We start from the raw sequence: 23,874 nt of genomic DNA on the forward strand, positions 1-23,874 counted from the left end.
GCTCCCAAGAAAAATATTATGTTAATAACATTGTCATGATCTTATTCATTTTATATGATTTTATGATTCCGAAAGCTCAACTTTTTTGTTAATTTCGAACATTGTTTATTAAGTTTTAAGGATATTATAGTCTTGAAATAGTGATTATTTTTTGAATACAAGCGGTGAAACATTATTCACTAAATTTTTATTAAACCGTAATAACATGCTTTTAGATTATATGTATGCTTACAGCAAATAAAGTATGGAGTTATATTTTGATTGCATTAGAGACATTTTTGTAAAATTAAGATAAGACAGTAAAGTTGTTATTTGTCTAAAATTCTACCTATCAAAATTCGTCGCTCACCTTCCCGTCATCAAAAAACAATTGTACGAATTTTCTGATAAAAAAGTTAGAAATTTAGTTGAGTTAAGGCTACATAAATTAGCATTTTGTTGGTGAATGATTAGTCATCGACACTAAGATTGAAAAGTATTTCAATGGATGTGGGAGTATTCAGTAATTTTAGATGACCCCAGTTTTGACGGTTGAAAATAAAAAATTCAGTAAATGTTCACATTAATAAATTTCCTATGGATATTTAAGAAGAAAATAAATACCTTTAACGTTTATATTTCATTAATGAATATAGCTTTTCTAATAGATTCATTTCTAGTAATGATGCCAATAATTTCTTGTTATTGTATGATGACTGTCAGTAAAGTTGAAAATTCGACATGGTTTTACTAATTGTGCGTTGAGTACAGCTTTCCGAATGTGTAGAATTCTTTTAGAGAACAAATTCGGAAAGTTGTAATAGTTTTAACCACTGGCGCCTCGCACATTATTAATCTGGGTTGGTCAATGATTTTGATTCAACATTTACTTATTTATTTATAAACGGATAAACCCATTACGCAAGTGCAAAAAAAACTTAGTTTGCATACAAATCTATAGACGTAGACAGTTGATATATAGGTACTTAATAGGAGATTTTATTAGTGTATAATTTACTTATTGATATATTATTTACTTCTCCTCGAATCGAAGCTCATATTTTTCGATATCTAGATTTTTTGTAAAAAAATTAAAATAGAAAATTTTAAAATTTACTCCTTCGAAAACTTAAATAATAATGTTACCTAAAAATCTGTCAACTATTAAGCGTACTTTATCAATTAACTTATATTTTTAACCCTCGACATGCAGATTTTTCTAAAAAAAAATCAAAATGATACAACTAAATTTTGCGATTTATTTTAGAAACTTGTTATCCCAGTTACTCTGAAATTTAGCACATCTTTGACGTTATTTTCAGTCTGACAACTCACTACCCACCAAATTATGATGACGTCACCGCAAATTTTGCTAAGCTGTGTAGCCAAATTTGAGGGTTTTCTCGGTGTTTACGAGCCTTTTGGGTGGAGGAAACGCTAGAAATCAAAAAAGAAAAATTTCCAGAGCGTAAGTGAAGGAAGCATTGCAATAGGGTCCATCGAATGAATAGCCACTTTCATGTCGTCCCCTAATCATTTTGCGTAGTTACGTATTTCTAAATTTTAAATAATATACTCCTATAGTTTATGAATCCGCCTTGATTTTTATCACAATCACTTTTGTTTTTCCACGTAACCCTCTGCATCAAATGCTTCATAATCGAGTGGGATTGATTCTTGAACTTGTGCTGTGTTCGTGAGGTTCAAATCCTATCCTTATAAAGTTTTTTTCCACTGTGGCTTTATATTTTTTTCTTGGAGGGGTTGTCATAAAAAAAATTTTGTAAAAGGAAATTTTATACTTTTCAAAAAAACAGGATTTGTTAGATTGTATTTAACAAGAGACGAGGGAAGTTCCTTCCAAAAAAACTTTGGACCCGTTTTTTTTGTATTAAGAAAATCTCGTTTTTAAAATACATTTTTATCATTTATTATAATTTTTTAAGGACGTGAAAATATTTACTCAACCCAAAATATTTACATTCACATGTGTTAAACAATTTTGAATTAGTGTGTGTTGCAAAAAATATATTAAAATAAACGTCAACGTTGACGTTTTGCTCAAAACGGTTTATTGTTAACTTAAAATTTTTTGTTTCATTTGTTTTAACATGTAACCTTGGATTACACATTTCATTAGAATTGACAATATACTCAACGTCACGCTTAGTTTGTGTTGTTATGTTGGATAATTTTGTCCACGCCCTTAAAAAATCAACTATAAGAAATATATTTTGCATTCAAAGAATTCGGCAAGTTATCAAACAAGTAGCAACAATCGTAAATTGTGACCGTCCGCCGTCTCCACTTTCTGTTGTTCTGAGTTTATGGTTTTTTAGAATAATGTATTTATATCAATGCAAAATAGGGCCTCGAACCTCTTCATAACAACCTACTGTTGTGTTTGATATTTCGATGCGTATTGTTGTTGCGAGTCACCTATTTTTCCGAAATTTTGGGAATACAGAATTGTTATTATAACCTCTATAATCCGAACCCACGATTATCTGAACATCCAGTAATCCGAACAGAGGCTAGTGAAGTCGATATCTCTTTAATCCGAACAAAACTCTGCCATCCGAAATGAACTTAAAAACATGCACTTACTTGCAAAAATGGCGTACGTGTTGTATTGAATTTTCTCAAATTTTTAAAAATTGCGATATTTTAATACACTGAATTAATTAACTAATTCTGGAAAACAGGTTGAAGTTATTGAACATCTGAGGTCGGAAGTGACTTTTGCGGCCCCAAATCTACAAGAAAAAGTATATAGTTAAATTTCAAAAATCGTCAAAAATAAGGGGGTACATAGTGGAAAATTTCACTTTTAAAAAAGTTGTCTTAAAATTGTGAAAAAATTCAGGGACGTAGATCTCGACATGCTGATTCCAAAAATATAACCTGTTGATGGTCACGGAGTAACATTTTCGAAAGAATCGTTGTGAAATGCGGATTTTTGAAAATCTCCAAAGATTTCGATATTTCGACAGACTATTCTGGAAAAACGGTTGCAGTTATCAAAGAAACGATGCCGGAAGTGAGTTCTAGAGCTCGAAGTCTACAAGAAAATGTATTTAGTTAAGTTTCGGAAATGTCAAAATTTGGCCGAAATTTGAAGAAGGGGGGACCATTGAAAAAATTTCACTTTTAAAAAAGTTGTCTGAACATTGCGAAAAAATTCAGGGACGTGAATATCGACCTGCTGATTCCAAAAATATAGCATATTGATGGTCACGGAGCAACATTTTCGAAAGAATCCGTACGAAATGCGAATTTTTGAAAATTTCGATATTTCAAGGTTCGATTCTGGAAAAAAGGTTACACTTATCAAAGAAACGAACCCAGAAGTGAGTTCTAGAGCTCGAAATCTACAAGAAAATGTATTTAGTTAAGTTTCGAAAGTGTCAAAATTTGGCCGAAATTTGAATGAATTAAATGAAAAATTTCACTTTAAAAAAAGTTGTCTAAAAATTGTGAAAAAATTCAGGGACGTAGATCTCTACATGCTGATTCCAAAAATATAGCCCGTTGATGGTCACGGAGTAACATTTTCGAAACAATCGTTGTGAAATGCGAATTTTTGAAAATTTCGATAATTCAACGTTCGATTCTGGAAAAACGGTTCCACTTTTCAAAGAAACGATGCTGGGAGTGAGTTCTAGAGCTTGAAATCTACAAGAAAATGTATTTGGTTAAGTTTCGAAAATATCAAAATTTGGCCCAAATTTGAAGAAGGGAGGACCATTGAAAAAATTTCACTTTTAAAAAAGTTGTCTAAAAATTGCGAAAAAAGCAAGGACGTAGATCTCGACATGCTGATTCCAAAAATATAGTGTGTTGATGGTAACAGATAAACATTTTCGAAAGAATCGCTATGGAAAGGTAATTTTTGAAAATTTCTCAAAAATTTCGATATTTCAACGGTCGATTCCGGAAAAACGGTTGCAGTTATCAAAGAAACGAGGCCGGAAGTGAGTTTTATAGCTCGAAATCTACAAGAAAATGTATTTATTTAAGTTTCGAAAATGTCAAAAATTGGCCGAAATTTCAAAAAGGTGGGACCATTGAAAAAATTTCACTTTTAAAAAAGTTGTCTAAAAATTGTGAAAAAAACTCAGGAATGTATATCTCAACATACTGATTCATAGAATATAGCGTGTTGATAGTAACGGAGCAATATCTTCGGTAAATTCGGTGTGAAATTCGAATTTTTCGAAATTTTTAAAATTTGCAATATTTTAAGTTAACGAAGAAATGAAGCCAAGAGTAACTTTTGCGGCCCAAAATTTGCAATAAAATTGATTAAGTTAAATTTCGAAAATCGTCGAGAATGGGTCGAAATGGAGAATTTCATTCTTGAAAAAGTCATCAAAAAATTCTGAAAAAATTCAGGGATATAGATCCCGACGTGTTGATTCCAAAAAGCGTGTTTATGGTCACGGAATAATATTTTTTTCGAATGTATTTATTATACATTGTTGCTTAAGAATACTTTATTTCTGTTTAAAAAAAAATAAGGTTTATTTCCTGAGGTTTGTTCCTTGATCCGAACAAATCGCTAATTCGAACACACCTTTTCCCCAATTAAATCGAATTATCGAGGTTCTACTGTACATATTACACTCCGCCTATCCGAACTGTCCTTACTAAATATTGATAACGTCATTAGAAAATTTTGCAGCGGAAAAAGTCACTTGAAACATCGCATATCATGTTTTTTTATCTTTACTTTAACATAACACAGATTTTAATTCATAGAGGTTATCGTACAAATCTTTTAAATTCGGCAGCTTGCTACGTGCTTAATCATCGCATCCTTTGGATGTATAAACATAAACAATCGAAGTTAAGCATATAGTGAGAATGCATTTTTCCCGTTCACACCATTGGTTTTTATTTTTTAGAGGTAATCATAAAACAAAAATCGCAAAATCAAATTTCATAATTTTTCAAAAAAACTGGATATGTTGCACTTCACCAATTTTTTAGATGGCAGTGTGCAATTTTCACGCATTAGTAATATAATCTTAATATTTTAGAATTGTTTATGCAATTACATATTTTTATTTATCCAATTAGTTTCGCCTTAATGCGAAAGCTATCTGCGGGTAAATGTAAAAAATTTTGGTATTTAACAGTTTTGATGATAATAGTCTAAGAAAGAGTTTGAAACGAGAATTATTAATAACGTAAAATGTTATGGATTTCCGCTGTATTTTGTTAGTGTTTTAACAACTTTTATTATTGTAACTACTTGGGTAAATAAAAAAATTGGTCCAAGATTATTTCGAGAGAACTTGCGTCGCCCCGGAAGTACAGTCCAACAACAAATCTCGCTTTTTTGAAAAATTGTAAAACTTAATTTTGCGAAAATTTGGATACCTAGGGGAAACTCAAACCACAAGTGTAGGAGTATATTATTTTGTAAAATTTAAATAATGCTTAATGTAAAATTTAAATAATGCTTAATGTACAAACTTTTGAGGGGTTATCAACAAACATATATATAAAATTTAACAATAGTCACATCAGTGACAGTGACATCAGTGACAGTGACATCAGTGACAGTGACATCGTGAAAATATTAAAGTAGCCATTCTCTGGAAGTAAAAAGAATCTTGATAATGGATTTTTAATGAACTTTTTATTTAACTTAATCAAGATGTTCAACGAATAATGGCACATTTTTGCAATAAAATATTAGAATTTGGTAATATATAAAATTATCAAAGACTTTCCCCAAATATTGTACCATGTGATTTTTTAAATTTCTGTTTGAGTTGAGGATGACGCGTACATCAACAGTGCAGTTATTATAAAACCACTGACGCAAGCGATATGGCCAACTAGAGCAGAAATTAAAATAATCACCCAATATCAAAATTAAAACTTGGAAGAATCCTTTTGCATCAGCCAGACCTGACGAGTTGCCACTGTGCTTTATATACGATAATTCTGCCAGTTCCGGCTTAGATTAGTCTGAATAAATAAATAATTAATTTTTGTTTAATTTTCAAATCCAGATATAAGATTTTCTGTGTAACGGAGTTAATTCAGTTGCCGCCCACATCAACAAGGAAACATTATACCCAAAAGGTTCGTTCTCAAAACAATGGTCCAAATTTCAGTTGAATGCATGTTTAAACAACAACAAACTAGCAAATCGCCGTCCAGATTTTCTAAACAACAAGTTTCACCTTTCACATATACGACTTTTTTGTTTCTTTTTGGAGTTTAATATTTTATGAGAGGCGATCGAATATCGCCAATTTTAAAAGTCGCAGTACTTTCACCAGGTGAAGAATAGACCAGTATTTTCGCATTTCTGATTTAATTATTTTAATGATCAAAACAACAAGAGCAATCAGCGTTGCGCAACGGCGGCACAAAACAACCCATCGCTCTTCCGCGGTGAAATCTACCCTTCGGTGTTTGATTAGCACCTTCGATGCTTTTAGACGGAAGCGTCGATACTCATTGTTGTTTTCATGGATGTTGTTTACAACATGTCTGGAACTTTATCACGCTGACATACAAGGGCCGACTGAATTCAAAGTTCATTTTCGGTCTGTTGAACCTATGGATTATCTGAAATGGTTTAGCTGGTTGTGTACCTCTCATCTCATGACATTTTGTTACTATTGCGGTGGCCACATTTAATGTCCTATTATTAGGATGGGAACGGCTGTTACGAAATGGGATTAGATGAGACACAAGTGATGCGTCCTCATTCTTGATGCTTATCATATTTGAGGTCTTGGGTGCCGTAAACAATAGTGCGGAATTAGAAGGATCTACTTTTCAGCAGAAGGACAGCAAAATCAGTTTCAATTGATTAAACTCTAGATTGTTCTCGACCTTCGTCGCGCTGAAATACACAGATTTTTTTCGGATCGGCATGTGCAGCATTCCCGCGGCATCCTCCAGGTTTTCCCACCTGCGTCGTTGTGTTTCGTAAATTGTAATGACTTCCTCAGATTTATGAGGCACTGTCAATTAGTGGTTATTAGATCATCGTTGTCCTTCAGAAAAGCGTCACAAAGCGTCACATTTGGTGGGGAGATTTAACACCCTCGACAAGTCGTATATTTTTTATTGGCTTAATGATTATGGGAATATAAACATGCACATATAATTATACGGCATATCTTTAATGACATGAATCCTGTAAATTTCGTACCACGATGAAAGTGCAACCATCAAACACACGTGAAGATAACAAGAGAGAAAGTGAATACTAATAATCGTGTGCGATGGGTTTAATTGCGGGCTGCCATTTTACCGGGTTCATAATATTTCATTAGCCTTATTCATTTCACACCTGCGTCAGAATCAGTTCCTATTTGTGGAACGAAAAGATTTTAATGAAAGAAAAATTTTGTGTTATTCAGTTTCGCACAAACGCTCTTGTTAGTGGCCGTTCCACCATATTGAGATAATCGTAAAATTATGGAATACAACGAGGAAGCAAGGACATTTCCAAATATGCAAGCCGCGTAAAAGGGAAAAAATAAAATTTTTGTCACAAACGTGTGGTCAACTACGCACCACTAGCTATCTCACAATTAAAAGTATGAATAAAAGTATCCTTCGACCGTTTTAGAGTAATAACAAAAACAAACTCTATCGGAATGTGACGCTTACATAAAAATTTAATAACGGCGATAAAAATAACCGAGCATAGTCATTATTATTCTTGAATTAATTTTTGGCGTTCAAAGCAGGTTTATTTGTTTGATTATACCAAAAAAGTGCAACTATTTCGCGCATTTTTTGTTAGTTTGGAAACTATAGATCATTTTTGGATCCCGTCGAAGTTCCATAAAAAGTGAAGGAGAAACTGTTGGGTTTTATTTACATATAATAACAAGTAAAACAGAATGTTTAATAGAACTTGTAAACATATGAATTAATAAGTTGTTTAAGTCGAACTTGTTCTAGTTTTTTCTTTCGTTATAATAACTTATGCAACTTTCAATAAAGATGTGATTTTATTGAGCTACGCAGTACTTTTTATTGGGCTGAATTTCGAATTCGGGGTAATTGATAATTTCGGATGTGTAGTATTGAAAAATATTTAAGGGAAGTATTTGAATGAGGTCATTTGGGCGCGTATTTAATTTCACGCTTTCTTGGCACTACAAAAAGTAATTCATAATTTACTTCTAATTAGTGAAATCATTTTGTAAAACCTATAAATGTTATGTAAATGTAAATAAAATTAACAAAAAAACCACTTAATCAGTTTAGAGAAATAAATTCCAACTAAATAATAATATTCATTTAAGAATGAAATTTTTATGTTACACAACAGTTTTTTTTTTTGGAATAGATCTCCCGTTTTCAATGGTCTGTCTGTCAAATGTTAGTTATATGTTAGGAATATGGTATAGATAGTAAAACGCCCACCAAAACGATTTTATGACAAAATTTTACACACAAATATTATTTAAATTTTATAAAATAACATACTCCTGTACTTGTGGTCTATGAATCTCACTTGATTTTTTACCCTAGGCATCCAGATTGTCGCAAAAAAATCCAAATTGCATAATAATATTGTATACCAGTATAAGAGTAGTCAAGTGTCGAAATAACGCGACGGTCGTTGGTTTGATCCATAAATGGGCCAGTTTTGTTTTTTTACAGTATGACCGATATTATTTATAGTTTTAACGTATAGGACTTATCATAAAATAAATAACGTTTTGTAATGTCAAATTGTGTAATTTTGCGAAGAACTTGGATTTCTTGGACTGTACTTCAGGTGTGAGGAAAGTTCTATCTAAATAATCTTGGATCAAATTTTTAGTATCATTTTTGCTGTCTAATAAAAAAAATACTGACATAAAATGACCAACTATACACCACTACTCACGTAGTTTTTTTTTTTGTTTTGGTTAAAATATTTGTGATTTCATGCCCTAATTGGGTAGTAACGATAATTTTATTATTATTGTTATGGAAAATAAATTACAATCCCGAATATACCATAATGTATTTTCGATCAAATCTCGATTCTTTGAAAAATTGTAAAATTAAATTTTGCGAAATTTTACTTTTTTGTGATAATGCGTATAAAGTAAGTACAATTAAGACAGTACAAGAAAAAATAAGGACCCATGGTGCGCCCTTATCTCCGTGCTTGGCCTTGCTTGTAAATGGTGTGAATTTATTGGCGAAATTTGGATGTCTAGGAGAAAAAATTAAGACGGATTCATAAACCACAAATTAAGGAGTATATTGTACCTGGTGTGTTGAAAATGGTGGATTAACTCTTCAGTACGTTATGTACGGGGGTTTCGGGAGTCCCAAAAAAATAATAAAAAAATCTTTATGATGTAGATTACCCAAAAAACGTAATTTTATAAAAGTAAAATTCTTAGTAATGATGGTGACCGAAATCCACATTTTTTTTTAGAACAGTAACCATAACAACCAGTAGTCATTAATCGTTGTGCATTATTATTATTAATAAAACAAGCTGTTATTTTTCATTAGTAAATAAACCAACAAAAGAAAAATCCATTAAAGCATAACCAACTAAACACTAGAAATGTTCAAAATTCTTGCCTTGTGCATATAAGTAAGCTCGTAATGTTTCCAAATTTTGATATTTTTTTTTGTAAAAGTACTTGCTAAAATAAAACTGATTTTGGCAAATGTCATACCCTATAAGAAAAGAGAGGGTGGGTGGGCGGGGCTAGTAGCTGCTAAGATAAGACTAATTTTGGCAGATGTCATATCCTCTAAGAAAAGAGAGGGTGGGTGGGCGGGGCTAGTAGCTGATAAAATAAGACCGATTTTGGTAAATAACATAGCCTCTAAGAAAAGGGATGGTGGGCGGGCGGGGCTTAAGATTGATTTTGGCAAATGACATATTCTCTAAGAAAATAGAGACATAAGAGGCTTCAAAGCACCTTCAAATCCTTTTCAAACAAGAATACCTAGAGGTTGTTATAAATTTTTCAAAAAAAAAGAAACAACGGGGTCCCAAAATTAACTCAAAAACAGGTCAGGTCAGAATTTTCCAAAAATAAAACATTAAAGTCCCCCAAAATTGTTTTAAATCATTTACAAAAAAAGAAATCTCCATGGGCTCCCAAAATAATGCACCCAAACACTACGGTACTCAAGACTTTTTCAAATTCGTAAAAAATAAAACACTATAAGAGCAAAACAAATTTTTTCAGGTTTATCCAGCAACAAAACCAGCTCCTAAAATTAACTGCGAACATTTTAAACGTAGGATTTTGGAAATTTTGACAATTTTTTATACATTTTTAACTGCTTACTCGAATTTTGCTGGTTTGTACCTTCGCTTTATATCAGGCAAACATTGTTGTCAAATCAAATTATTACAAAAACAACACAACCAAATCTTTGTACATTCTAACTGAAATGGTAATTAAACATGGTCATGGGCGAGAGAAATGTTAAGTAAAAGTTTTATTACTATTTATTGTGATAATGAATGCGTGTGTTTTAAAACCATTTAACTCCACCAAAGTTGATTGTTAAGAGCGTAGCGCCATTTTCCAGACGACCGGTATATAACGTTTAAATAATATGTATTAATATACACACCTTCCTAATGGCATCATAAAATTTTTAGTGTAGGTGATTATACAAATTTTGATTCGCGTTTTACCAACTATAACATATATCTAAAATTTAACAACAATCGGTCCAGTAGTTTCAAAGATTCTCTGTCTATTAACAATCTGAACAAACGGCAGACAGACAAAATCGGGAGACCTATTGTTTCGTATTCTTGAGGTCACGATACGTCCAGAAAATATGAAAACTAGTCGTTCGTAGGATGAATACTTTTGTAGTAAAAAAGCAAAAAAAAAGTGGCATCTTATGAATTTTTCTCGATAATCCACTAGTATTCTGTGGTTTTAATCTGCATAGTTATGCGTTTATAGATAAAAACTTATCGGTTGTGAACCAAACGAATGCGATTAAACTGGAATTACCTCTTTTAAAATATCGTTTCAAATAAACTGTATTTATTTCCCCAGCATCTGACAAACCTAGTTAGTTCCTCTCTTTCGTTGCGTTTTAAGTTAAGCCGATTACCGGATATGCCGGTTTGATGGTAGAAACAAATATCTGTACTTCTGTGCCTGGGAATAAAAAGTGATCCCTGAACTATTAATTTTTAAATAATATTAAGGCAATTTTTTACTCATCACTTCGTCAATAAAAGTTTTTCTACGGAAGCTACGACAAAAGTCAGGTCATACAGTCGTTGTTAGTTTTCATGTATGTATTTGCTAAAGACCAATAAAAAATGAAGTCACATACAGAAATGTTTATTCGTTTTAAAATGAAGTGGAATCCGAAGTTGAAATCAATTTTAACTCAACAAATGGTTATTTGTACATCACTAACTGTTTTATTGTACCTAATACGAGAATAAACGTCAAATTAGACAAATTTACCTTTCAATCTCTTTCTAATAAGAAAGGTGATTAATAAATGATAAAAGTTTTACATAAAATCGTCAAAATTACCGTATTTGTTGTTTTTTTGAAACCAACTGATTTTTTTTTTCATGTTTTATTAAGACAAGAAAATGTGTTTTGAAGACAATGACGTCAATTATGCGGAATGAAATGTATATATTTAAGAGATAATTTATTTTTACGGCAGTCGCATTTGGATATAACTGTTTTGCAAAATCAATAGGATGAGTTATGAGGCAGTTATCTGTCGTTATAAATTGAAACTAGGTTAATCCCCAAATCTGACTGTCGTGGATATCTCTATGTTAAAGGTGTATTAAAATGTCTTAAGAATATAACGAATTTAATTAACGACATGTTTAACCAAAATTAATCTCTTAATGTGGCCATAAAATAATTAAACAGCATCCGGAATTAATTCGGAAAGTGATCGATTATAAATATATGATGTGCTGATTACTGTTAAACTGCTACTGATGTGGTGCCATCTTTCCTAACCTAACATTAATAGCATTCATTTGACAAGTCCATAGATTATATATGTATATATTTTGTAATTTAATTAAGTGGCACGCCACCCACGAAATTACAGTTAATTCGTCACTTTTTTCCCCCAGATTGTCTGAGTTCTGTTCCAGCCTGTTGCTCAGTTAGATATTAATTTGAGACACAGATATATGAATTTAATAGCGTTTTTACTGTGTGTTACATTGTGTTTAATTGCCAATGTAGCCAACGTGCTAAACCCACAGCCATTGATTTTTTATATCTTTGTGTTGTAACTCAATAGACATGGTTGTAATGGTGAATTAACAAATTGCCGTCTTTATTGGTGTCAATTATTGTTATTTAAATAAATTATTCACCGGATAACAATTGAAATAAAGTGCAATAATTTTAAATTGCTGCGTATGCTTCTAGAATTTCCCGTTCGATCCCATTTCGTCTGAGTGAAATGTGAAAGTAAATTTCGTTTAATGAAAAATTTGAAAAGCTCGATAATTAGGTTGAGTATCATTTTTCTTCAGCAATTTTAAATTGAAAGGCTTGTGATTCTGATATTTTTAAGGTTTCGTTTTTCCTCCAACAAAATTAATCGGCGAAGTTCAGATGTCAGGTATATGTTTACGATTTTTAGCGTTTACAATTGTAATGGTTGACGTCAAGAAATTCTTTAATAGTGTTATTATTTCCCGATGAATTGCTTCTGAAACAATCCTCCGCTCATTTGAATAGAAGCACACCGTCCTTGTTTATTGTTTGTCTTGCACCCGTAAAAAATATTTGCACTATGAAATTTTATTCTGGACAAAACCGGTTGTGTTTGAATTGATTTAAATGAATTTGTTATTGTTTTTGCGAATACCTGGTACAAATCTGACCTAAAAATAATTGAGATAATGGAATTAGGGGTTTGTGGTTGATTTTGTGGTTATTGGTGATACTAATTCCTCAGTTTTTATGTTGAAATGCGTGAGTAGTTTTAAGAAAGTGTTTTCGACTTTTTAAACAAGGTTTGTGGTTACTCGCACTTTGGGTTGGGATGTGTTCACAACAAATGGTTTCCTTGGAATTTACTCTCCGCAATGTAAAAGGCCACTATTTAAAATTTTTTAATAACCCACGTTTGTATAATTAGATATATTAGAAAAATTAAATATTTAAATTTAGATAAACTTCGTGGTCAAAAATCATGCATCATAAATGAGATGAGCATACTGTTGTTAATTTATCAGCTCTAGTGCGCAAATAAAAGTGAATAAAGGTGACATTGGGTACGATTCGCCAATACAGCTACACTTTTTTTATTATTATTGATAAAGCCATAAATTATGCATCTTTTGGCTTGTGGAACAATGTAGAATCACACCTTTACGATTAACCAATTTATTGCTGTGACACTCTTTATGATTATGATTTTTTTTGTCTGTTTGAAAGTTAACAGGTTTATGTTGCAAAATAAGACTGTAAACACTCTTATATAAATTGTTTATTCATGCGTAAAAATAAATAACTGTCGGCCTTAAACTTAACTTTAAAAAAGTGCGGTTATCTATAATTCTCCATAATCGTCTTGCGGTTTCGAAAAAAAAAAACCTTTAGTTAGCATTTCCTGCTTGTATTTGTCGACAATTAAATAAAAACAATGAAATCGCAAAAAGGCACTGACCTACCTTGTAATGGTGAAAGAACCAAAAGTTTAATTTTTCTTTTAAATTGTGTGTTGTTGGCGATGGCTTGGAATGAACATTGTAAATGGTTTTTGTGAATTTTATTTGAAAGCATTTTTCGAATCATTTAAGAAGTCATTTGAGAGGATTATTTTTGGCGAATGAAAACTTCGCAGTCCTTTGATGCATTAAATTTTCCACGACATGTCATGACTCACAAATTGAATAAGCAATTTCACATAATAAATGTTGGAAATATATAATGGGATGCGTTATTATCCATAATGGTAACACATTTTACAGTACCTTATGGAAAAAGATTTACTGATTTCTGTGTGCTGGTAGTAATTAATAATGCATTATTTTGTAAGAAAGAGACAAGAATTGAGACAATTAAGATATATTTTATGAAATCACCTCCAGTCAGGAAAAACCAACATCAATTATTTAGGTGCAATTAGTCGTTTTGAACAAAAACAAATTAATCAACAGTGGAGACGTAACATTTTGTTTCAGGAAAAAAAAAACAAAATCGCGGTCGACCTCCACTTTCAGCCTGGAAATCGTAAACATGCATTGAAATTTACGTCAATACGCCGAGCTTTGCCCTAATAAAGATGTGCAAAATTCTTTAATAAAATAGGCGGTATTTTTCCGAGCTTTTATGCGGTAAACACAAACAAAATAGTTTCTTCGTTTCATATACAATTCTTGAGCTGCAAAAAGCCGGTTTGATGTCACATTAACATGTTCGATTGTCCTGTTATCTCAATTACAGAAAGTTACAACTACGAACAAAGACATAGTTGCTATAATTATAAATTTAATCAAGAAGCCAGACAATGCAAATAGTGTTGTTATCGAAGGCAATGAACGACAAGTGTAAACACTTGTTTAGCATCACCTCTTTCAAGAACCAATCACGTAGGAAACATCGCTTCAATTTGAGTTGTTACATTAATTGCAAGTTCCGAGGTTATGTAAATATCTGCGATAAATTTTAATTTATTTTCATTGAATTAGCCCGATTCTCTTTGCTTGAGGGCAAAATTTTTGTTTGGATGTGACTAAGGTGGTATTTATTCGTTGTCATGATACCGTGAAATATTTCACTAGTTCGAACGATTTAGATATTATTTCCTATACACGTGTACCCAAAAAAGAGCACTTTTTGCAAACCACAACTAATTAAACAAAAACCTGAACTGTGGACTTTGCACCAAGAAATTCAAATTCAATTAAGGAATTTGAATATAATAAACATTTTTTTTAATTTGTCCAAAATTTTATATTAACACCATATGTGTTTAATTAACCTTTGCGAGTTTATGTTTAGTCGGTTTTATGGTGTCAATTGTCAGGGTCTTTATTAGGCGATATCTGACAAATAATAAGTCTGCTAATTTCAAAATATTTATTTCGTTTTTTTCCTAGTGTTCAGTTTCTTGTAGTTAGGCAAATTATAACACCCTGTGTGTTCTTATCTAATTACGCAAGCGGTAGATAGTTTTATCAGGTTGATTTTTGTGATAACGAGCGAGCAGAGGGTATCTCTCTAATGGAGCTGTACTTAATTTTATTGCTGATAAGTATATTAAAAATATTAAATAAGACTTATCGGATGAAAATTCACTGTATTATTTTAAAGGCAAGAGTAAACTCGTTAACCTCCAAGAGTTATTTTTATCTATACTATAGTCGTCACTTTTCTTCGTTCAAACATAATTATAGTAAGTTTTTTGCAGAACTAATTTGTTTAAAAACCGATATTGATAAAATTTTGATAAAAGTGACGTGCGTTGACACAGTTATTGGCACACATTTTTGTTAACCAAAAGCTATTTTTTCCTTGAGCAGAAAATGCGCGAAATTTAGATTTAAGTATGTGAGCTAACAAGTTTTTAACACGGTCGATATAATTATCATTTTTTGATCACATCTCTATTATGCTGTCATTTGTTAAGCCGTAAATAGTTAAGACAATGACCATTCAAGGGCACACGTGTGTTGTATTATCTTTTACTGCTAAAATAATTATAATATTAGCAGCAACACAGTTTCATAAAATCTACTCGGTTTTGGATGAAGATTTTAAATGTGTGGTACTTCGTACAGTTCGATTTTACAATTCATGATACATGATACATTATGTATAAATGTACTCCATGAATAAGTCATTCGGAGCAATTTTGCGTTTAAAGATCACGAGAAGCTTACAATTTCCAGTTGAAGGTGTACGTCAATAATAGTACGAGTAGATGTAAACAAGGATGTTTATTTTAATTACTGAACCATCACACTTCATAATTCATCTACGGAAATAATGTTTTATTATTCCAATCGATCATGTAATTTTTTTAGGAAAACTCAGGAACGCAGGATGTGAAGAAAGATTTTCATAAACGTTTGTGTAATTGTCAGAAAGTGTAATCGTACGAATATTTTTGTAATAATGTGCAAGATTTGTAACATGACGTCAAGCTCCTTTACACGTGGTTTTATAATGTACCCATATTTTTTAACCTTACTCATGTGGGTTATCGTAAAAAAAAAATAAAATTTTACTATTTGTCTTAAAAAGTTACGTAACGCACTACTCGTGTTGCACTCTAGGTATCAAAATTAATACATTTGACCTCACTGAAGAAATTTAGAGGTTATCCCGAAAATAAAGTTCGCCAAGATAAAATTTTATGGATTCATCACATTCAAAAATTTGATGACGTCTTTAAAAATTTTGTTAAATGATTGTTAAATGTGTGCTTTAAATCGCGACCTCCTAAATTTTTCTAGAAACAGTCCATGATTTTTTTTTATTTTTGTAAGAAAAAAAATAGTGAGTTGATTGAATTTCTGGAAGCATAAACCTCCCATGTGCTAAAACATGACATAAAAACGAATAAATTTAACTTTGTAGGCTGTTCGGATACTTTATTCTCATTAAATTTGCTACAGAACGCGATATTCGCAGCAATCAGTGGTGCAAATGTGAACATGTGTTGTTATGCATTTAATACGTTTTCCTTATTATATGATTTTCTGTGTTTATAAGTATTTAAAAAATGGTTCTCGTCTTAAGAAAAAATTGAATGCAGTTTTTGCTTGAGATTGAGCTTTTTTAGATTCTGTAGCTTATTTATCTTCGAACCGGAATGCGTCTGCATTTTAAACATTATTAAGGAAAAAATATGATTTTACTGATTACAAAACATCAACGAAAATTTGATGATTCGTCCCAACTAAGCTGCTAACTTCAGCTTGAAAAAATATACATACAAGTGTTCATTAAAAAATTGTGCTTTTATTTTTTACGATGTTTACACAGGAAATCTAAAAAAAATGTATAAACGAATATTTTTACGATTTTCTCAGAAAGGGCTCATCTGTTCCCGAGAACACATTTTACAAGAACCCAAGTTTATCCCGTTCAAACCCTTGATGACGTCACTTTACTAAATAATTAATTCTAGTGAAATTTGGGGACCACGAACGTCACGGTTACTATTACGTGGAACATATAAAACATCAGATTTATATTAACCAAAAAGGTAATGACGTCATGGGAAAATTTATTAAATCAAGTTGCGTTTGCTTTAATGGCTCTAGGAGAGGTGTATATAACAATATCGATTTGTAAAAATTTAGAATTCGGTCTTAAAAATTTTAGACGTTCGGTTCGTGAACAAAATTATCGTCGGTTATTTGTTTGTAAGTATCGTATAAGTAATTATTTTTTTACATAGAATTATCAGTGAAATAATTAACATAAGTATGTGTAATATAAACAATATCATTTGTTAAAGTGTAAAGTAAAATAATCTTTAGATTCCCCTTGTAGAGGCGTCAACAAGTGGTTGATTGTGTGCCAGACTTTGACTCAAAACCGGCTATCGATTTGATATTATAAATCCATTTAACTAACTACATGAAAGTTATTGAAACCGCAGTTTAATTTTGTTTTTAAGCAACAATAATTTAATTTTTAAACGTAAGCGAATATCGATTTATCTTGAGCGATTTTTCTTGAGAAACTTATTTCGTGGCATAATCTCGTAGCGCATTAAGGGAATGTCAAGATCGGTAATTAAATATTTATTGGGTAACCTATTTCGACCTTCGTTGGTTAATATTCATAAATGATAATAAACGTCGTGTCGTTATAGTCACAAATTTGTGACGTAACATCATTTTAACCTTATAAAAACGAAAACGAAATCCAATTGGAAGGAAAATCGAGATGAAAGCCCTTAAATTTTTTTAAGCTTTTAGAAATCCGTTCCAAGCCTGTTGCGACGTCGAGAAACACGTCAAAATTCTATTTAGAGTGTTTGAAGTCCGTCTGATGAATGACGACGTCTTAATTTGTTCATTGCGAGTATAATAAAAACGCGGTTATTAACGTAGGTGGGAGTTCAAATGTAGATTTGTCCTATTGGCTGTTATAAAATTCCCACTTCCTTTTCGAATAAAGCATAGAAATTTCGGCTGTGATTCGAAAATTAAAAATAATGTTAAAATTTTGAGCGGGAAAGGAGTTTGTATTGGTTTGCGTGTACGCAAGCGCAAGATTTGCACTTGATTTCAGCGGAGTCCTTTCAAAACTCATTCAGTCCACGAGAATCTGCTAAGTGACTTGGTGCAACTTGTTGTTCATCGGCGTCCGAGAGAATATATTTTTTTATAAACTATGCTTCTCGAAAAGTTGAAGACGGCAGTTCAGTGTTGTTAAGTGATTGTTTATTTATTTTTGCGTTGATTAACTTAACGTGAGTTTCATTTTAAATCTAGTCTACTGTGATCTCTGTAGTATTTTGACTGTGATATTTTTATTTTATTTTGTTTGTAAAAATAACTGTGATATAAGGTGAGAAACTGCTGAGGAATATTGCGTTTTATTCTTGTTTGTGTTTCTTTCGTAGTTAACTCGTTTCGAATATCGCACTAACTATTCGCTATGACTTTTAGAATTAAATACATATATTTTGTTTATTTGCAGAGAGATTCTTTTATAACCCTATTATTAAAATATTTGCTTGATTGTGAGCCAAAAGAAATAAATTTAGATCGTCTTGCTTCTTAAAGAACAATTTTTATGTTTACTCAAATTTTTCAAAATTAGTCACAAGGACTTTTTAAAGGTGATCAAGTTTACGTCGGAACGTATTAATTAAAACATTTATTTCTCGTGTTGTTAAGGTTACATGTTTCACGTGCACTTAACATTTGTCCATTTTTATTATTGTGTTAATTTAAAACCCATTATCTGAAACATTGTGTACTTCATTAGCCTTTTAGATAACATCTTGGCTTCTTCTACATGTTATACACCAACTAGTGCGTTATAAATAAAACTGTTTACAAAAATGCCAATACTCATAATCTACAGTAAACGCGTCATATCAAACCGACTCCAATTTAATTTAAAACCAAATATTAAAAGAGGTGAACAAACTTTACCCACGACAAAATATCTCCAAAATTTAGTTTTAATGTGGTGGCTGAGCCAAATATTGTCACTCATTTAGCCTGATGACTAGCGATATTATATTCCACTTACCCACACATAAGCATAAATGTTAACAAATGACAATATTATTAAATGATTGTTCGAGACCTTGAGTATTGTGTAGTGCACACAAGTAGTAAGGAGACCTCAGCCATAACTTTTAAAAAATCATTATGTGTGTTTGTTTATTCAAGCACTGTAGACAAGTTTAACAAACAACATTTACACAATGTACACAAATAAACTGGACTAATCGATGCGCTTTATTTATTAACCGAAGGAATCAAATCATTTGAGTATTAATTGATGTTCAATACCACTTCACTACTAATACGTTTGAAGACGTAATAATTCAGATTTTATCGACACTTTCATGTACTACCATCATGGCAAAGATAAGGTCAAAATTTTGGAAGAACAGTTTCACACGTGATAATACCGTTGTTTCGAAATTTTTTAAAATCAAGTTTTTTTTTTCTTTGACAGACTACTCGATTATTCACAAATTTGCCAAATTATGTGTGCACTACATTTTTAAAATGTGTCTTCGTATAGAGATTTTTACCTTTAGTTTTATCGAAAAATCCAGATAACGCGTGATTGATGATAATGCTCTACACCGTTATCTTAAAGTGGTTACGTTTTTTGGAATATGTGCGAGCATATGTGTTTTGATTTGGCTCCGGTGCGGTTGTACGTTTTCGGACGCTGTACGGTATGTAGCTTTGAAGAATATTTAAATTTTTTGAAGCCGTAAATGTAGAACAAGGACTGCGTACTATAATTGAAAACAAATTTTTTAACATGTATAATCAATTGGTGTCTATTTGTTGTTTGTTCGACTCGTGATTTGATTACTAGAACTAGCACGACGCTAATGTTGAACACATTTTTATATATGTAATTGTAACGATATCTTGAAAAATGTCAACACAATTTTATCTTTATACTGGTTTTAGTCAGATAGAGTGTTCCAATTAGCACAACTCTTTACTGTTTGTTATGTTTTAGTGGATTGTGAAAGTGAAATATTTTCGATATATTTGGTGTAAAACAAAAAGGGCGATTTTTGGGTTGGTACTAATGACGCTTGTTGTGTCTAGGTGTTCGCATAAAATTTAAAATTGTTAGCATATTTTATTAACAAAAATTGTATGCATTGTTGGTCACAAAATTCACCTTGAATCCTTGTTTTACTAAATTCAAGGAGTCACTGTTTGCAGATTTTGAATCATTTTTTTATAACCAACGAATACCATTGTATTTTTATGTATAGTTTGAAAGTGTGAAGGCAGCTTTCACCACGTTTTCATTTCTTATTTTATGTTTATATAAACCCGAAATTAATCCTCCGATTTTAGTCGACTTAATTACTTATCAAATAATTTGTTTAGATCTTTTGTTAGAAGATTTAACGTACTATATCAATTGTGTAAAAGATATTAACCTATATCACGTATCGTAGTTTAACCTATCTATTTAATTGCTTTAATTCAATGACAATACGTTAAGATAATTTAACAACAACGTTACAACCGTGAAATATTTATTAGATAAATGACAAGAAATCGTAGATTTTGGATCTAATCATTTTGGGCAATTTTTCGTGCGTCAATTCTGAAAATTGAAACTTATCTTCTAATCCATGTTCCATCTGTTAGCCCGAGAATAAACCCGAATTTACAGTGGCTTTGGTCTGTGAAAGCTTCTCAAGAATAAATTAACCCTAGTAGATTAAAATTTCAAAATTCATTTTCCTCCGTCTCTTCGTTCACATGCTTCCACATGGCGATAAATCAGAGGCGTCGTCACTTGATCCGATGGTATAATTGAACAAACAAATACCTACAACGAAGACCGGCGAAAGTCCGGTTTGTAAATATTTTAAGATCAAGATCCAGACAGCGATTATCGAGTCATTTCTTTAACACGTGGTTCGTAGAATTAGTTGATTCTGAGGTTAATTTGTTCGATGTTTTATACTAATTTAATATATTATACTTCATGAATTTGGCGTAACCAAATTGTTAAACTGACGCAGATTAAGAGAGATTGAAATTTCAATTGAGGTTCGATGTGACGGGCGAAACTAAACTGCGCCGATTACCCGATTTAACCCGCTTAAATTGGGCGCCAATAAAAGCAAATCTTCAAATTACTGCAGCAGATTTACGCAACAGTTACAGGTGGCACTTCCGCGTCGCTATTGACTAAGTATCACATAAACAGTTTATTTTTAGCAATATAATTTATTTTTAATTATTTGAAGGACTTAAGACTACACTCACATGTCATTACGCATTTTTTTTATACATTGTATGTAAAAATTATATGTCGCAGTCACTTTAGGTGAAGCGGGCTATCCAAAAATTAAAAACAAATTTTTATAACGATTACCATGTTATCAAAATAAATTTAATTTTTTCAATTTTTCAATTTTTCAGTTTTTCCTTTTCGCAATTTTTCAAGTTTTCATTTTATGCGTTTTAGTTTATTCATTTTTGATTTTTCAGTTGTATAATTTCGCAGGTTTTCCATTTTTTTTTATTTGAGAGGTTAGTAAGCCGAAAAATTGAAAAATCGGAAAATTAAAAATCAAAATCAAGTAAACAAAAAATTACAAAATCGAAAAATTGTAATTTAAAGCACTGAAGAAACGAAAAATTGAAACACTGAAAAACTAAAAATCGAAAACATAATGAATCGAAAAATTGGAAAGAAGAAAAAACAAACTGAAAAATTATAGAATCGTAAAAATTGTAAAGTCGAAACATGTAACATTGACAGATCGAAAAATTGAAAATTGAACAATCGAGCAAATGAAAAAGTTTTAAAATCCAATAATTGAAAAATGGAAAATCGTGAAATTTAAAAAGTAAAAATTTTGAAAATATAATTGTTATTAAATTGAAAAATTGAAAAATCGAGAAACTGAAAAATCTAAAAATGAAAAAAGAAAAATGATAAAATCAGAACATCGAAAAACCGAAGATTTGGAAAATTAAAAACTCGTAAAATTGCAAAACCAAAATTTGAAAAATTATGTACAACAATATAATTTATTTTTAATTATTTGGAGGACTTAATTATTAAAACTACGCAACATGTATCCTGTCACTACATATATTTTTTTTTGATACAGTGTACAATTATATGTCGAAGTCACTTCAGGTGAAACGGGATAGTCAAAAATTAGTTTTTTTTCTTGACCACATTCACTTAAATTATAAATTTGTACAACGATCGTCATGTTATCCGAATAAATTTAATTTAATTCCATTTTTCAACGTTATTTATTTCAATTTTTCGATTTGCAATTCTTCAATTTTCCGATTTTTTAATATTACAATTTTTCATTTTTCGATGTTTCAGTTACTCAATTTAAATACATGTTTCGATTCAAATTCAAATTTTCGTTATCGTAATTTTTCAAGTTATTGAGTTTTATTTTCCAATTCCCCGATTTTCCAATTTTGAATTTTTTCAATTTTGCAATTTTTCGATTTCTCATTGTCCGATTTCCTGATTTCTTTAATTTTCAATATTTCGATTTAAGTTTTCATTTTATGCGTTTTCTTTTTATCATTTTTGATGTTTCAATTGTATAATCTAGCAATTTTTCCATTTTTTAATTTAAAAAGTTAATAAATCGAAAAATTGAAAAAAGAAAAAACAAATCGAAAAGTTATAGAATCGTAAAAATTAGAAAGTCAAAACACTGTAACATTTAAAGATCGAAAAATTGCAAAATTAAATATCTGTAAATTGCAAAATTAAAAACTGAAAAATGAACAATCGAACAAATGAGTTTGAAAATCCAATCATTGAAAAATGGAAAATCGTGAAATTTAAAAAGTGAAAAATTTTGAAAATTTTATAATTATTATTAGATACATGTTTAAAATGAAAACTAGAAAAATTACAAATGAAAAATTGAAACAACGAAAAATTGAAAAATTGAGAAACTGAAAAACCTAAAATTGAAAAAACAAGAAAGTTGAAAATCGAAAAATTAAAAAAAGAAAAATTATAAAATCAGAACATCGAAAAACCGAAAAATTGAAAACTCGTAAAATTGTAAAACCGAAAATTGAAAAATTATGTACAGCAATATAATTTATTTTTAATTATTATTTGAAAGACTAAGATTACACAACATGTATTCTGTCACTACGTATTTTTTTTAATACACTAATTGATGTGTTTGTTTTTGAGGTTAGGCTGATTCCTACATCAATGTTGATATGTATGTTAAAATTATATGTCGAAATTACTCCAGGTGAAGCGGGCTATCCCAAAATAAATTAGTTTTTTTTCTTGAATACATTCACGTAAATTACAAATTTTTATAACGATCACCATGTTATCAGAATTAATTTAATTTAATTCCATTTTTCAACGTTTCGGTTTCATATTTTTTTGTTTTTTCAACGTTAATTTTTAAAATTTTTCTATTTCTAGACTTTCAAATTTTCCAAATTTTCGATTTTCAATTCTTCAATTTTGCGATTTTTTAATATTGCAATTTTTCATTTTTCGTTTTCGCAAAGTTTCAAGTTCTTGATTTTTATTTTTCAATTCCCCCATTTTTCAATTTTGCAATTTGTCGATTTCTGATTATCCGATTTTACAATACATATTTCGTTTTTTCGATTTTTACGTTTTCACGTTTTTATTTTATGCGTTTTCGTTTTTTCCATTTTTTTGATTCGAAAAGTTAGTAAATCGAGAAATTAAAAAT

At 30.7% G+C, this 23,874-nt stretch overlaps 1 protein-coding gene across 5 annotated transcripts in view; it reads left to right on the plus strand.

Annotated features, from left to right (window-relative positions):
* The window catches only part of LOC135122897 (nuclear factor of activated T-cells 5-like), a 95,182-nt gene that overhangs the window by 50,268 nt on the left and 21,040 nt on the right, over window positions 1-23,874 (plus strand). Inside the window, exon 1 of one of the 5 annotated variants that reach the window (XM_064047389.1) lies at window positions 18,245-18,393. The exons of 3 other annotated variants lie outside the window; for them this stretch is intronic. The gene's annotated coding sequence lies outside the window, so the exon portion shown is untranslated. One more of the 5 variants, XM_064047390.1, reaches the window with a different exon arrangement.

The sequence above is a fragment of the Zophobas morio genome, unplaced genomic scaffold (assembly GCF_036711695.1).
Source record: "Zophobas morio isolate AGI-343-1 ecotype UQ-CSIRO unplaced genomic scaffold, CSIRO_AGI_Zmor_V1 ptg000005l, whole genome shotgun sequence".
Classification (NCBI taxonomy): Eukaryota; Metazoa; Arthropoda; class Insecta; order Coleoptera; family Tenebrionidae; genus Zophobas; species Zophobas morio.